The sequence below is a fragment of the Triticum dicoccoides genome, chromosome 4B, assembly GCF_002162155.2.
Source record: "Triticum dicoccoides isolate Atlit2015 ecotype Zavitan chromosome 4B, WEW_v2.0, whole genome shotgun sequence".
NCBI lineage: Eukaryota > Viridiplantae > Streptophyta > Magnoliopsida > Poales > Poaceae > Triticum > Triticum dicoccoides.
In genome coordinates this window covers 132,783,749-132,800,678 of record NC_041387.1, presented here as the reverse complement: position 1 = coordinate 132,800,678, position 16,930 = coordinate 132,783,749, and positions in this window count along the sequence as shown.

Genomic DNA, 16,930 nt, shown 5'->3' with positions numbered 1-16,930 from the left:
CATTCCACGCGGCTCTGCGCCTACCTGCTGTCGCTCCCCTGCAGCCTCCCTCACTCGCGCGGTTCCTCCCGTACCCGTCGCCAGTGCCCGCGCCCACGCTCGCTGCGTCCGTGCAACCACCCGAGCTCCCGCTACCGCCTCCCCGTGGCCGCTGCGCTCGGACGCGACTCCGCGCGTGCTCCCTTGCGCGCGTGGCCGCGCCGCGGCCCGCCACTTCCCTGCCTCGCGCAGTGTACTGCCGCTGCTGCTGCTGCCTCGGCCGCCGCCGCCGCCACTGCCATGTTGCTGCCGGCCGCCGCACACTACCACCCCACCCCGCTCCACTGCGACCGCCTGCCTCCGCTGGCCACGCCCTCGCTAGCCCCGCCTCGCCTGGCCTCGCCGGAGGCCGCGCCCGGTCGTCGGGGCCCGAGCTGCTCTAGGGGTCATGTGTGGTTCGGCCTCCATGGGCTCCCACGCCCGCCCCGTTAACCCGTCACGCCCCGTTGGCCTTGTGCCACTACCAGCGGGCCCCAGCACCCTGGCCCTAAAAAAGGGGGTTTCAAAATATATATTAATATTAGTTAATTAATTAATTAAAAGTTTAATTAACTTACTTTAACTAGCTAATGAAACTGTAATTAGTTAAATGGGTAAATGACAGGGGCGGGCCCCACCCCCTGTTGACCAGTCAAATGTTGACTGGTCAACTCGGACCCCTAGGCCCACCTGTCAGTCACTGTGTACACTTTGTGTATATTGTGCTGGGTGCATCTAACATCTTAGTAATTATTTTCGATTTAAATTAAAATCAGGAATTGTTTTAAACTTCGAAAAATCATTGAAATTAATCCATAACTCGGATGGAAATACTTTGTACATGAACGTTGCTCAGAAAAATATGACGAATCCAAATACGCGGTATGTTCGTCTGCCACACGTCCCTAGCATAGGGACATGGAACCGTCCCCCTCCGTTTCACCTACCCGAAATTATCAAACTTCGGGAAAACTTTCCCGGATGTTTTCCTCCTTCGTCGGTATCGTGTAGCACTTCGCTAGGTCACCCCTAGCACCGCGTGTTGTCATGTCATGCATATGTGTTACATTTGTGTGCTTTGTACTTACTGTTTCTTCCCCCTCTCTCCCGTAGACCCCGAGACCGCTGCTGATGCCCCTGTGACCGACTACGTCATCGACGACCCTTCTTCCCTTTCAGCGGAGCTTCCAGATAACCCCCCTTTGATCATCCCGATATCGCCCATTCCATTCTCTCTCTTGCTTGCATTAGATTTTGCTACTGTAATTGATTACTCCTATTCTGATGCATAGCCTGCTATTGTTACCTACCTGCTTATCCTAAACTGCTTAGTATAGGTTGGTTGGTGATCCATCAGTGACCCCCACCTTGTCCATGTTGCCCCTGCTTTATCATCGATGACTCGATCAACGTGATCGACGACCAGAGCCCGACACCTCACATCACTTCACCCCCTTAGTTGTATGACTCTGCATAGTACTATCGAGTGCCGAAGGTGATACCTCGTAACGCACTCCTAATGATAACTCTATAGTGTAGCTATTTGGTCGTGGTCATACAGGGTGATTCCTCCTTCACCATTCCAGATATGACTCTGTCGTGCAACCCCTCAAGTGTGAACCTCGAGGGTGATTCCTCCTACGTTCACCTTGATGATTACATCGAGTGGAATCCACCAAGAGTGATTCCTCGGGGTTTTCCCCCTTGATATTTGGACACATGGTTACCTTGACTTTACTTGAGACCTTTGTGAAAGTCGGGCGGGCCCGGAGAGCACCCGCAAGATAATTACGTGGCACGGCCGGGCATTCTGGACCCTTGTTGTAAGTCCACGAGAGGGGGCAATGGGGTCACATCGATCCTGAGTCTCTGCTCGTATCCGTAAACCCCTAATACACTAATGGTTTGGGTATTTGTTCTGAGTTGGCCTCTGGCCTTTACGCACTAACCACCACGCGGGAATAGTTATGGGCCTCGGCGTCGTAGTATCAGTCGAAGCTTTGTCAAATGTCCAGTTCAGCAGCGGGGCACGGCTAGGCCGGCACCATCCTGTAGTGGTGGAGCCTGGACCCGCCCTGCATGCAACTACCCGGAGTGCAACGGGTGATGGGCCCAAGACCCCGGAGTGCTTAGGCTGTAGACCGGCGGGGACCTCTCTACTGAGCCTAGGTGGGGCTACGACGTGTTGATCTTCCGAGGCTGGGCATTGACTCAGAAAAGTGTGTCCGGCCAGAGTAATCAAGCGTGTTGGGCAATGTGGTGCACCCTTGCAGGGAAGATTATCTATTAATAGTCGTGTCCACTGTAATGGACGTTCAGACTTGTATCATGGTCTATTACAACTAGAAATTGATACTTGAGATATGTGATGGATATGTTGGCTCCGGGATTGCTTTCTTGCAGGGAGTCGAGGAAGGATCTGTGGGCATTAGTATTACAACATGCTTGTTAAATATAAACTGATATTCTATACTCTTCTGAATGCTGCAAGATGCTCGGAGCCGCTTGAAGATGCTAGTCTTTGATAGGCTAGGCCTTCCCCCTCTATTCTGGCATTCTGTATAGTTCAGTCCATAGATACAAACCTTCCATTTGATACCAATGCATACTTAGTATAGATCTGATGCTTGCGAGTACTTTGGATGAGTACTCACGGTTGCTTTGCTACCCCTTTCCCCCTTCTTTCTGCTTTCCGGTTGTTGCAACCAGATGGTGGATCAGAGGAGCCAGATGATGCCACTCCCACTGACTACTACTACTACTACCCGAAGGGTGCCTACTACTAAGTGGAGACCGCCGACAACCGGGAGTAGTTAGGAGGTCCCAGGCAGGAGGCCTTGCCTCTTCGATCGTGTTGCTTTTGTGCTAGCCTTCTTAAGGCATCCTTGTTTAACTTATGGCTATACTCATATATTGTTGCTCCTGCTAACTCTTGTGTTTCAAGCTTTTGTATTCGAGCCCACAAGGCCCCTGGCTTGTAATATGAAGCTTGTATTATTTCAATTTGTGTCTAGAGTTGTGTTGTGATATCTTCTCGTGAGTCCCTGGTCTTGACCGTACACATTTGCGTGTATGATTAGTATACAATTGAATCGGGGGCATCACAAGTTGGTATCAGAGCCGACTGCCTGTAGGAACCCTCTTTCAAATTCCTTGGCCAAAGCTGAGTCTAGTTCTTGAAAAACTATTTTACTAACATGGTTGTGTGGCTTACGGGCCCATGTTGCCATTGGGTGGTGAGGGAGTCCTGGACTAGGGGTGTCCGGATAGCCGAACTATCATCATCGGCCGGACTCCAAGACTATGAAGATACAAGATTGAAGACTTCGTCCCGTGTCCGGATGGGACTTTCCTTGGCGTGGAAGGCAAGCTTGGCAATACGGATATGTAGATCTCCTACCATTGTAACCGACTCTGTGTAACCCTAGCCCTCTCCGGTGTCTATATAAACCGGATGGCTTTAGTCCATAGGACGAACAACAATCATACCATAGGCTAGATTCTAGGGTTTAGCCTCCTTGATCTCGTGGTAGATCTACTCTTGTAATACCCACATCATCAATATCAATCAAGCAGGACGTAGGGTTTTACCTCCATCAAGAGGGCCCGAACCTGGGTAAAACATTGTGTCCCTTGTCTCCTGTTACCATCCGCCTAGACGCACAGTTCGGGACCCCCTACCCGAGATCCGCCGGTTTTGACACCGACATTGGTGCTTTCATTGAGAGTTCCTCTGTGTCGTCACCGATAGGCTCGATGGCTTCTTCGATCATCAATAACAACGCAGTCCAGGGTGAGACTTTTCTCCCCGAACAGATCTTCGTATCCGGCGGCTTCGCACTGCGGGCCAATTTGCTTGGCCATCTGGAGCAGATCGAAAGCCACGCCCCTTGCCGTCAGGTCAGATTTGGAAGTTTGAATTTCATGGCTGACATCCGCGGAGACTTGATCTTTGATGGATTCGAGCCACAGCCGAGCGCGCCGCACTGTCACGATGGGCATGATTTAGCTCTGCAGCCTGACAGTGCCCTGGAGGCCGCACACGAGCCTGCTCCGACCCTCGATTCGGAGCCGGCTGCACAGATCGAGGACGGGTGGCTAGACACCGCCTCGGGGGCTGCAACCTCTAGGTGATGGAGCCGAACACTGGCCTTGTCCCTTGTGAAGCTCGTGACTCCGAGGTGCCGGACTCCGAGCCTCCCGCGCCCCCTTCAACCGAATCCGATTGGGCACCGATCATGGAGTTCACCGCTGCGGAAATCTTTCAACACTCACCTTTTGGTGACATCTTGAGTTCGCTAAAGTATCTCTCGTTATCAGGAGAGCCCTGGCCGGACTGCAGTCAAGACGGTAGGGATGCGGTCGACGAAGAAATTCAAGGCCCACCCACCACCCATTTAGTAGCCACTGTCGACGATTTAACCGACATGCTAGACCTTGACTCCAAGACATCGACGGTATGGACAACGATGCCGGAGACGACCAAGAACCAGCGCCTACTGGGCACTGGAAAGCCACCTCAACACACGACGTATACATGATGGATACTCCAAAGGGAAGCGATAACGAGGAACAATGGGACGTGGCGAAGGACAACTCCCCCGACAAACAACCAAAACGGCGACGCAAGCGCCGCCCGAAGTCCCGCCTAGATAACAACGGCACCCATACCGACCCAGCCTTAGAGCAGGGCGAAGCCGTGGAAGACGAACATGCCACCAAGCAACCATCTGAACAGGATGAACCGGACAAGCAACCCATCCCCGGCGAAAACAACAGTGCAGACGATCTCACGCCGGACGCATCACCGGAGCATAAGAACCTTCATAAAAGGCTCGTCGCCACTGCAAGAAGTATGAAGAAGCAAAAGAGAAAGCTCAAAACAGCGGAGGACGCACTCAGAATAAGATGGAGCAAAGTACTCAATACCGCAGATAAATACGGCAATAGTCACCAAACAAAGAGCTACCCGAAGCGCAAGCTGTTGCCCGAATTTGACAAGGAGGCTGTAGAGCCCCCACAGTCAAAAAAGAAAGAGGCCGCCTGGCCAGATAGACTACCAGATGACAGGCTAAGAGCGGCAAGCAGCGCCGCACACCAGCCGGCACACGATCCACATAAGGATCCTCGCAAAAAGGATGGCCCGGTCAGGTCCATCTATGGGCCAAAAAAGAAGATCCAGGGAGCAACACAACCCGCCGAGTGTTTGACAACAGCACACCTAAATACAGGGGCGCCGCACACCCACTATGTTTCACCGATGAGGTACTGGATCATGAATTTCCAACGGGATTCAAACCCGTCAACATAGAGGCATATGACGGAACAACAGACCCTGGAGTCTGGATTGAGGATTATATCCTACACATACATATAGCCAGAGGAGACAATCTCTATGCCATAAAATACCTACCCCTCAAGCTCAAAGGGCCAGCTCGGCATTGGCTCAAAAGCCTCCCAGAAAATACCATTGGAAGTTGGGAAGAGCTCGAGGATGCGTTTCGAGGAAATTTTCAGGGGACTTATGTCCACCCTCCGGATGCAGACGATTTAAGTCACATAACTCAACAGCCCGGAGAGTCAGCACGCAAATTCTGGAACAGGTTCCTCACCAAAAAGAACCAAATAGTCGACTGTCCGGACGCCGAAGCCTTAGCAGCTTTTAAACATAACGTCCGAGACGAATGGCTCGCCAGACACCTCAGCCAGGAAAAGCCAAGAACAATGGCCGCGCTAACAAGCCTCATGACCCGCTTTTGCGCAGGGGAAGATAGCTGGCTAGCAAGATGCAGTACCAGCGACCCAAGTACATCCGAGGTCCGGGATGGAAATGGGAAATCACGACGCAGGAAAGATCAGCGCCGGAATAAGGAAAATGGCCCAAATAGCACGGCGGTCAACGCCGGATTCAAAAGCTCTCAGCTGAATAATAAAACACTGCCTCTTAAGGACAACAGTGATGAGCTATCCAACCTAAATAAAATCTTGGATAGGATGTGTCAAATCCATAGTACCCCCAGGAAGCCTGCAAACCATACCTACAGAGATTGTTGGGTCTTCAAGCAGTCCGGCCGACTTAACGCCGAACATAAGGGGCTCGACACACCAAGCGAAGACAAAGAACCCCACAAGCAGCACACCGGGAAACAGAAGACTTTCCCACTAGAAGTCAAAACAGTGAACTCACTTCATGTGATCACAAGGAAAAATAGTGCGGCACCTGCTAAAACACGCGTCGCACGTTCCACCCCAGCAGAGTCCCGAAATTGGATGTTTAAACCAATTACTTTCGACCATCAGGATTACTCCAGAAGTGTTCAAAACGCAGGAGGGACTTCTTTGGTATTGGATCCCATAATCAATTTACTACAATTCACACAAGTCCTAATGGATGGCGGCAGCGATATAAACCTGCTATACCAGGACACCATCCGCAGAATGGGGATAGACCCTAACAAAATTCACCGTAGCAGCACTTCCTTCAAAGGAGTGACGCCAGGTCTTTACGCCAATTGCACAGGCTCTGTACTGCTAGAGGTTGTGTTCGGTTCATCCGACAACCTCCGTCGCGAAAAGCTCACTTTCCATATCGCCCCATTCAAAAGTAGCCATCAAGCACTACTGGGACGCGAAGCTTTCGCCCGCTTTAATGCAGTACCGCATTACGCATCTCTTACGCTTAAAATGCCCGGTCCACGCGGCATAATCTCATTAAAGGGTAATTCCGAGTGTTCCTCGACCATGGAAAACGTGAGACTGCCTTGACAGCCACACACTAATCCGACCTTGCTGGTCAAAAGCCCCTAAAAACAGGTCATTCAGACCTTGGACACAGTTAGGCAAGTCCGGCATAAATAAACAAGGGGCTTCCCAGCCGCATACCTCTTTACAAAGGGCTGCACATATAAACGATGAGAGACAATAAAGCTCAACTTTATTCATCTTCCAAATCATACTTTATTTTAAATACATCTTTTGCACGATATTTTTTCCAAACTAAGTTCTTCTCTTTTTCAGATGAAGCACATGCTACACCCGTCCAGGATACAGCACAACGGAGACACAGGCGCAGATGTGCAGCAGGGACCCGTTGCAAGGATTCTTTTCAGATTAAGACCCTGCGTAAACCTTTCTTACTGTCTCTTGTTGATACGCGTCCCCGGTTTACTACCATAACCGAGGAGGAGGCTGGTGTTTCGGCATCGGCCGCGTCAGAAGTTCTCGCCCGTACCCGGACACTAGGGGCTTAGGGCATTGTTCTACCCGATATCATAAAGACCGAATACCTCAGGGAGTGTTCGGCGTCTCGAGTTAGGCCTTATATGCATCAGCTTCGAATCATGTCTTTAGTCAAATGTTTGGTTTGCCCGGCTCCTATGTTTGCTGCCTTACGTTCCGCTCCATCGGCTAACGTGGCACCAGGAGAACTACTACGATTGTGCCCCGGTTCGGCCGGGCGAGCACCTCAGTAGAGAAAGCTGAAAACTGACTGTCATGATATAGCGAGAGACTGGTCAACCACTCGATCGACTACTGGAATGTTTAGAATTCTTCGCTTTGACGAAGGACCGCTTCCCGGTCAGGCACATACGCGCCCCGAGTTCGGAGAGCGCGGTGCCTCTAGGGGCTATATAGTAGCCCCACCGTCGAGCTCCTATGGCTAAGTGAAAGTGATAAAGCATTATAGTTTGGTTGCCTAGTTTGCTATGCTATCACCTCCTTCAAAGGACCAAGACATTGGATTAAGTGTGAAAAAGCGTTTTTTTGCAAACACCCCCGCACCATGTGCGTGGGGGCTGAAGCCAAAGACTGCCATCTTTCAGGTTATACACACATATACGGTCACACAGGAGATAGTCCAGTACTTGAACGCACAAGTATAAAAAGTCGTTACATTATAAATATGATCCCACGAATCATATATGTCATTTGGACATAACATCTTTCGAGCACTGCGACTCTATTAAACGAGCGCCCTGCAGGACTTCCTCAAAATAGTGCTCGGCGGGTAATCGGCTTTTGTCCGAAACTCGGGATGCAACATCGGTAGCATCCATCTCCGCCCAGTATGTCTTAACACGGGCGAGAGCCATCCGTGCACCCTCTATGCATGTCGACCGCTGCATCGCCTCGATATGCGGCACCGCCTCAAGGAATTGCTGCAACAAACCAAAATAACTCTTCGGCTTGGGCCTTTCTGGCCACAGATGAGCCACCACATCCGTCATGGCAAGTCTGGACAATCTATTCAGCTCAGCCCACTCAGCCACCCGATCGGACAACGGAAGCGGACACTCCGGACTATGGAATTGAGACCAGAAAAGCTCTTCCATTTCGTGATCCTTCTGGCTTCGGAAGTGCACGACTGCGTCCGCCGCACTCACCGCCAAATCCAGATAAGGATCCTCCGCACCACACAATTGGCCTAACTGAGCATACTTCGGATCCGTGAACTTCCTACGCAACAGAAAGGGCTTTCCAGCCGCAATGTCTCCGGCCTGACGTAGTTCCTCCTTCATAGCCCGCATGGCGCAACGGGCATCCTTGGCTTCGGCGGCGGCCTTCTTCAGGTCCTCTTGCTTCGCTCGACGTTCTCTTTCAAGAACCTCATAGTGGTCGGTAGCATATTTTAATTTCACGGCCGTTCTGGCAATCTCCTCCCTGCTTCGGCAGTGAGTAGCCTTTTCGGCTTTTAATTCCTCCGCTGCCTTCGAGGCAGCCGCATCACTTTTCCTGGCTTGCTCCTTGGCTCGAGCAAGCTCTGCTCGAAGGTTTTCCACAGCAGCGGCACCATCTGCATCAAGCATACTAATTGTAAGGAACGGGCATTAGCTCCCTCACTAGGTGACCGCGGAGAAACCACCTACCTTGTGACTCGTCAAGTCGTTTATTGACCAGCGCGATGTCCGCATCCGCAACATCAAGTTGCCGCTTCAGCTCGGCAACTCCATCAGTCCGGCTGGCCACCGAACGTTCCGCCACCTGCATAGGAAAGGCGACATTCTATAACTCAGACTATGATCCTCGGCACGCTGTCGCTTTCGACAGCATCCCAAGTCTCAGGGGCTACTATCTATACAGGGCACACTCTATGTGCAAAACTGTCAAAAGGTATGTCATTTTTTGCGTACCTCAAACCCTGTCAGCAAACTTCCGACGGCCTCATGCAACCCGCTCTCGGCGGATGAGATCCTTTCAATCACCATACTCATTAAAGTGCGGTGATCTTCTGAGATAGAAGCCGTCTCGAGCAAATCCTGCAGCTCCACCGACCGTACTCCAGTGGGTGCCGAACTCCCCGGCCCCGCCGGATTCGGGGAGACCCTCCGTGACGACACCTCAGGATCGTCCGCCCCGCCCGACGGGGCGGCAGATGGAGGCGTTTCGCTCTCCATCATCTCTAGAGGAAGGTCCCCCGAAGATGAGCTCTGCTGAGAAGGGCTGAGATCCGAACTACAAGGTGAAAACTTCGGTTACCCTCAGAAATAAAGTAGGAATGTCCCCTATTACAAAACTTCCCCTTTTTTACTTACGGCTTGCTGGAGGGCTGATTCCTTTTGGGATACTGTGCGGCCGGGGCTCTTGCCGGCACAGGACCTTTCGGTGCAGATTTCTTTCCCCGCTTTGAGGCCTTGGCCTCCGGGTCTTTGGAAGCGGTCCTCTTGTCCCCCTGAAGGGAGGATTCTTGATTCCCCCCTTACAGAAAGCCTCCTTGGCAGAGGTGGTAGTTTCCCTGTGCCCCCCTTCGCCATCCTCCGAGGGTGCAACTTCCAACATTTTGATTAATACGGGATCCGGCGTGGTCTCAGGGAGGGGGGGCGGACACCGTATCAGTTTTGCTTGCGCTATCCACTCATGTCCAAGGGATAGCTAGTTAAAAAGAAAACCCATGATAGATGAATGGACAATGTGTCCGGACACAGGGATACTTACTTGAGAATCCGGGCGATTGCAGCTTAGGCCAGCGTCCTCGGTCAAGTCCGGATGCATCTCTTGCGATCCGAAGAATAGTTTGTACATATCCACGGGTGTCAAACCCATGAAGTGTTGGAGAGCTCGTGGTCCCTCCGGATTAAATTCCCACAGGCGGAGAGGGCGACGTTTGCAGGGAAGAAGGTGCCGAATCAGCATAACCTGTGTCACTACGACCAGATTGATCTCCCTTTCTTGGAGGTCTCGAATCCGGCCCTGCAAAAGGGGGACGTCTTTGGATGGCCCCCAGTCAAGCCCTTTGTTGACCCATGACGTCAGCGGTTGTGGAGGGCCCAGGCGAAAGGCGGATAGCGGCCTCTGCCTGCTGCCCCTGGGAGCGGTGATATAGAACCACTCATGTTGCCACAAGCCGAGCTCCTCCTGAAAAGAGCCCTCCAGCCATGGAGCATCGGCCCTCTTACTTATAACCGCGCCGCCGCACTCTGCCTGACGCCCCTCAATCATCTTCGGCTCCACGTTGAAGGTTTTGAGCCACAAGCCAAAGTGAGGGGTAGTACGGAGGAAGGCTTCGCAGACGACAATGAAAGATGAGATGTGGAGGATGGACTCCGGAGCCAAATCATGGAATTCCAGCCCATAGTAAAACATGAGCCCCCTCACGAAGGGATCCATCGGGAAGCCTAAACCCCGACGGAAGTGAGACACGAACACGACGCTCTCGCCGGGCTCGGGAGTAGGAATAACTTGCCCTCGGGCAGGCAACCTATGTGAAATCTCGTAGGTTAAGTACCTGGCATCTCTCAGTTTTAGCATGTCCTCTTCCGTGATGGAGGAAGGCATCCACCGGCCTCGTAGGTCGGAGCCAGACATTGTCGAAGGTCGAAAGTACCCGAATCTGGAGCCCTGGGTGTTGGAACTCGGGGCGAGGGGCGGATTCGATTGAGGATTGGAGAAAAAGAACGAGCCTTGGTCTCATTATAAAGAGGAAGAATACCAAGAGCCGTCCCCGTGACCGTTTGGAACCCGCCTTCGATGGAGGGGGCGTGGTAACGGGCGCGGTTGGGTTACCCATGTCCGTATTGATGGGAATCCCGGAATAAGGGGAACACGATCTCTGCTTTGACAAGATGTGCCAAGGAAACCGCTTCGCTAAACGCGCAGAGGTGGTATAATAAAAACGGTTCGAGTAAAGGCTTGGTTGTGGTGTGACATCACGCCACAAAATACGTCAGCAGATTGAACTTGTGTAAATATTATTCTCTCTATGGTGGTATGTGGAATTTATTTTGCAGAGCCGGACACTATCCTGGTGTTCACAATCTTCTATAAATTATTCGGAGGAGGAACCCGCCTTGCAACGCCGAAGACAATATGCGCGCCGGACTCGTCGTCATTGAAGCCTGGTTCAGGGGCTACTGAGGGAGTCCTGGACTAGGGGGTGTCCGGATAGCCGAACTATCATCATCGGCCGGACTCCAAGACTATGAAGATACAAGATTGAAGACTTCGTCCCGTGTCCGGATGGGACTTTCCTTGGCGTGGAAGGCAAGTTTGGCAATACGGATATGTAGATCTCCTACCATTGTAACCGACTCTGTGTAACCCTAGCCCTCTCCGGTGTCTATATAAACCGGATTGATTTAGTCCATAGGACGAACAACAATCATACCATAGGCTAGCTTCTAGGGTTTAGCCTCCTTGATCTCGTGGTAGATCTACTCTTGTAATACCCACATCATCAATATCAATCAAGTAGGACGTAGGGTTTTACCTCCATCAAGAGGGCCCGAACCTGGGTAAAACATTGTGTCCCTTGTCTCCTGTTACCATCCGCCTAGACGCACAGTTCGGGACCCCCTACCCGAGATCCGCTGGTTTTGACACCGACAGGTGGTATTAGGATCTTTTATTCCCCGTCTATACTCTGGGAATCTGATCTCTCTTCTATTCGGGTTAAATGATTTTGCTAACTCTAACTCTAGGTTCTCGTAAATATTTTCTCCCGGAGAGCCCCTCGCTCCAGATGATTGCTTGGTGCACCAGAAGATTCAGAAGATACTCTCCAATGTTTTCCCAAGACCCTTGTGCCATTCGTCGTTGCGATCCCTACCACCAATAAATCCATATGGGTAACTACCTACATTTTTTGTTCATACCTTCATCCCCAGTTGATCTTGTTATTACAAGATGCCCTAAAATACTATTCAGTCTTACAAAAATACTCAGTAGCCTATTGCTCTTGTTCCTCCTTATCTGCTTGCATTATGGTTACTTCCATATGTCTAGCAATACTCATTAGCATCCTTTGTCATCGCAATTCCAAGCATTTGATTCGATATTTTTGTGAATGCTCGCAATCATCATTCATAATGAAAATTCTTCCCTCAGCGAGGACGTCGTCCAGACATGCGCTGGTGAAAGGATCGATATAGTTGACTAGAGGGGGGTGAATAGGCAACTAACAATTTTTAAGTTTTCTTTACCAAATTAAACTTTGCATCAAAGTAGGTTGTCTAGATATGCAACTAGGTGAGAAACATATATGATGCAACAACAATAAGCACACAAGCAAGCAAAGGATATAACACAATATAGCTTGCACAAGTAAAGGTGAGAGATAACCAAAAGCGGAACTGATGGAGACGAGAATGTGTTACTGAAGTTCCTTCCCTTTGAGGGAAGTACGTCTCCGTTGGAGCGGTGTGGAGGCACAATGCTCCCCAAGAAGCCACTAGGGCCACCATATTCTCCTCACGCCCTCACACAATGAGAGATGTCGTGATTCCACTAATGGTGCCCTTGGAGGCAGCGACCGAACCTTTACAAACAAGGTTGGGGCAATCTCCACAACTGAATTGGAGGCTTCCAACGACACCACGAAGCTTCACCACAATGGACTAAGGCTCCGCAGTGACCTCAACCGTCTAGGGTGCTCAAACACCCAATAGTAACAAGATCCGCAAGGGATTAGTGCGGGGAATCAAATTTATCTTGGTGGAAGTGTAGATCGAGGCCTTCTCAACCAATCCCTAGAAAATCAACAAGTTTGATTGGCTAGGGAGAGAGATCGGGCGAAAATGGAGCTTGGAGCAACAATGGAGCTTGGGGGAAGAGGTGAGTCAACTTTGGAGAAGAAGACCTCCTTTTATAAAGGGGGGAAACAATCCAACCATTACCCCCCCCCCAATCATCCCCGCAAGGGGCGGTACTACCACTGAGGGCAGTGGTACTACCGCTGGGATCAGCGGTACTACCGCTCTCCCTCGCGGTACTGCCGCGCAGACTAGGAAGGCAGGGGCAAGGCAGGATCTGGACCCAGGGCGGTAATAGCCCTGGTGTTAGGGGCGGTACTACCGGTTGCGAGCGGTACTACCGCTTATACCGCCGTTGCCAATGCCGCTCAACTCAACACGAGAGGCGACACCCTCGAGTCGAGGTGGTAGGAGACCATTACCGCAGCGGTACTACGGCTGAGAGCACCCAGGTGGGACTACAGCTGTGAAGCGGTACTGCCGCCTGTGGCTCTAGAGCGGTACTACCGCTAGGGTCCGCGGTACTACCGCTGGACCCAAAAAGCTCAGGAAGCAAGGAGGAAACTCCATCGAAGCGGGAAGGCTCTAAGGGTGCAAATAGGATGTGTACGTGTTGATTCCACCCTAGCCTTACCAATGTGGACCCCCTCTTGATAGTACGGTGACTCCTACGAAACAAGTCCACCAAAACTGAAACGAAAGAGCTACACCATCTTCGCTTAAGACTCCGAGGGGAAGGAATCGTCTCGTGCCAAAGGATGAATCTCTGAAATACTCAATGCACACGATTAGTCCGCAAAAGCGTTGTCATCAATCACCAAAACTACATAGAGAGAGATATGCCTTAACAATCTCCCCCTTTTTGGTGGGTTGATGACAACCCGGGATTTGCACAAAGGTAGGACCTGAAAGTAAATGAATCCCAGAACTACAAAATATGGACGGGCTCCCCGTGAATGTGTGCACCTAATTAGAGGTGCCTTTGGAATGCAAGGCACACACACTAGGATCAACACTCCCCCTATATTCTTTAGTCCAACAGCAATAGCAACAAGTAAAGATACATATAGCTTGGATGCAGAAGGGTAAGTGTGAGCAAGGTATATAACAGGATAAGCATGCAACTCACATTCTACCAAAGTACTCGACAAACTTAGATAATAAGGGATAAGGTAGCATATGTCTCACACCATATGAATGGGAACCAGGTCTCACAAACACAAACCAAACCAAAGCGAAGAAAAGAGTTTGCGAGAAAGACAAAGCGAACAAGCCACACAAACACATGCTCGCAACTCGACAATGACAAATCCCTAGACTCTCTCCCCCTTTGGCATTGAGACACCAAAAAGGCAAAGAGCGCTGCTATCGCTCCAAGTGATAGCAAACTGAGGATCTCTAGCATCACATCCCAGCGGGATCGTTTGCACCGCCGTCATCGGTAGGAAACTGCTCGGTGTCTGAATCGGTCCACGGGCAATGCTGATGAACCCACTCCTCCTCATCGGTGATCTTTCCCTCAAATCTTCTGGCAAATGTTGCACCCAACTAACGCATGAGCTCCTTGTGACAGTTCCGGGCCTTCTTCTCAAAAACATGAGCCATATACTCTCCATGAGACTCCATGCAGAAGAGTTTCTTCATCTTGCGCTTAATATTCTTTTCCCATGAGGGCTCCACTTTAGAGGGCTCATAATCCTCATCATCATCGGCATCAACCTCACCCTCGGTCTCCATGTCAGCAGCTTCAGATGAAATCCCAGACCTAGGAGCCGGGGTGCCCCAGTTCTCCTTCTTCCTCAGACGCTTGATCTCATGAGAGACTAACTCTCCAGTCTCCAGCACAACCTTAGGATAGACCAGGAGTGGGTGTTGGATATGTGTAAGTGATATGTCTATGTAAACACCCCATTTATATGGATATATGAAAATATACAGTGGGAGTTCTCTCCCAGTGTCAAGTTCCTCAAAAAAACCTTAGGATAGACACGCGTCCAAGCCTTCTCAATTAGCAACCTGATAAATGGACCATAGGTAGGGCACTTGTGCTCATAGATGGCTGGGACAAGTTCAGACCACATGACATGGGAGATATCCAAGGACTCTCCAGTGTTTTCTTCCTTCTCATGCTGGCAAAAGAGAAGCATGTCCACGAGAAATGAGTGAACTATATCTAAGTTCCCAATATGAGGGAAGAGAGTCTCTCGGAAGATGCGATGAAGGATGTCCAGAAAGGCAGGCAACTCATAGGTCTCCTTCTTAGTCACGGGATGAATCTTCAAAGTACAATAGGGCCAGAGAGCTTGCTTGTGAGTGGAAGTTGCATTGCGGTGAGGGAAGAAGCAAACTGGGTTCTCAAGCCCTTGATCTTCAACCCCGAGTAACTCCATGAAGGCCTTCTACTTGACAGAAAGCAGCTTGCCATTTGTCATCCAAGTCAGAGTCCTTTCCTCATCTGTTCCAAGATGGACCGTGGCATAAAACTGAGCCACCAAATTGGCATCAAAGTCCTTGTTGAACTGCATGATTCTGTGAATGTTCAGCTGAGAGCACATCTGGAGGGCTTCGCCAAAGTAAGCAGGGTCCTTCTCCATAGCATCAATGTCGATGGAGCGACCATCAACATAGAGATTCTTCTTTGCTTTGATCACATCAAAGTAGATGGCAAACTGAAAGCGGTTCCAGAACGGGCAGTTGACCAAAGTGGGTTCTTGGTCTTCCGCATAGGGGTTGCGGCGACGCCTTTCCCAGAACTCCTTGGCATTCATCTTTGTCATAGTCTTGCCTAGGCTTCAGCTTGTTTGCAATAGACTTCTTGTATTGAGAAGGAGGTTGAGCACTTGAGGATGCACCCGTTGTCTTAGAGGTGCAGTAGCGCTTTGAAGTTGAACGCCCGGGGTTGACACGGCGGACATGCTGCTCAGAAGGGCCATCACCTAGAGCCAAACACACGAACAGAAGAAATAACACAAAAGAAAGAGCATAAGCCCCCAAACAAACCAACATGGATTAGAATTTGGAAAGAGTATGATGGAATTGGGGATCCAGTGGCAGTACCGTGATCAGGAAGCGGCAGTACCGCCCGAGCGGTAGTACCGCTCCTGTCAAGCGGTAGTACCGCTCCAGGCGGGGGAACGGCGGTTCCCTACTGCCTTGGATAGATCCGGCACTACCGGGATGCCAAATTAAAAAATAATCCTACCAAATATCAATCCAAACAGTCTAGACGCCTTCTCCATCCTACTCAAGCCTCGATTTAGCCAGAAATCAAGAAAAGCAATGCCTATTGCCCCTAAAGACTAGATTTGAACCTAGGCAAAGAGAGAACGGGGATGGGGGAAATACCGGCATCCATGGCAAGAGGACAAGGTGGGGATCGACTACACCGAAGGAAATGGAGAGGGACGGCTCGGAGACGGCGGCCCGCTGGAGCCCTCCCGCGGCGAGACGACGCTGGAGAGACGAAGAGGACGAGTGGGTTGTGCGAATGGGTATGGGGGAGAAAGACAACTCCCCCTTCCTCGACATAACCCCCAAGGCCCACCCCGCAGCGGTAGTACCACTGGGGTGGGCGGTAGTACCGCTTGATGAACATCAGCGGTAGTACCACGCACTTCCAGTGGTAGTACCGCTCGGCCGCAAAAACAAGGACTAGACACAAAAAGGCTTAGCTCATGAAGGAAAAAGAAACGACTAGAGGAGAGAGCAAACACACAAGCAAAAAAACACCAAAGAGAAGACAAGAAACACACTCCTCTCCAAGAGAGGCGGTAGCCGAGGCCACCTATGTTTGAGTCGGGAGGTATGGCACCGCGAAGATTTTAACCTTGGGCCCATGACCAAAACTCATCTTTGAAGCACAAGTACCATCAAAAATGGCTAATGTGAAGGACTTGATCAATTTATGCATAATAGGGGGAGGGAGAGTTCATTGAGAGAACAACACT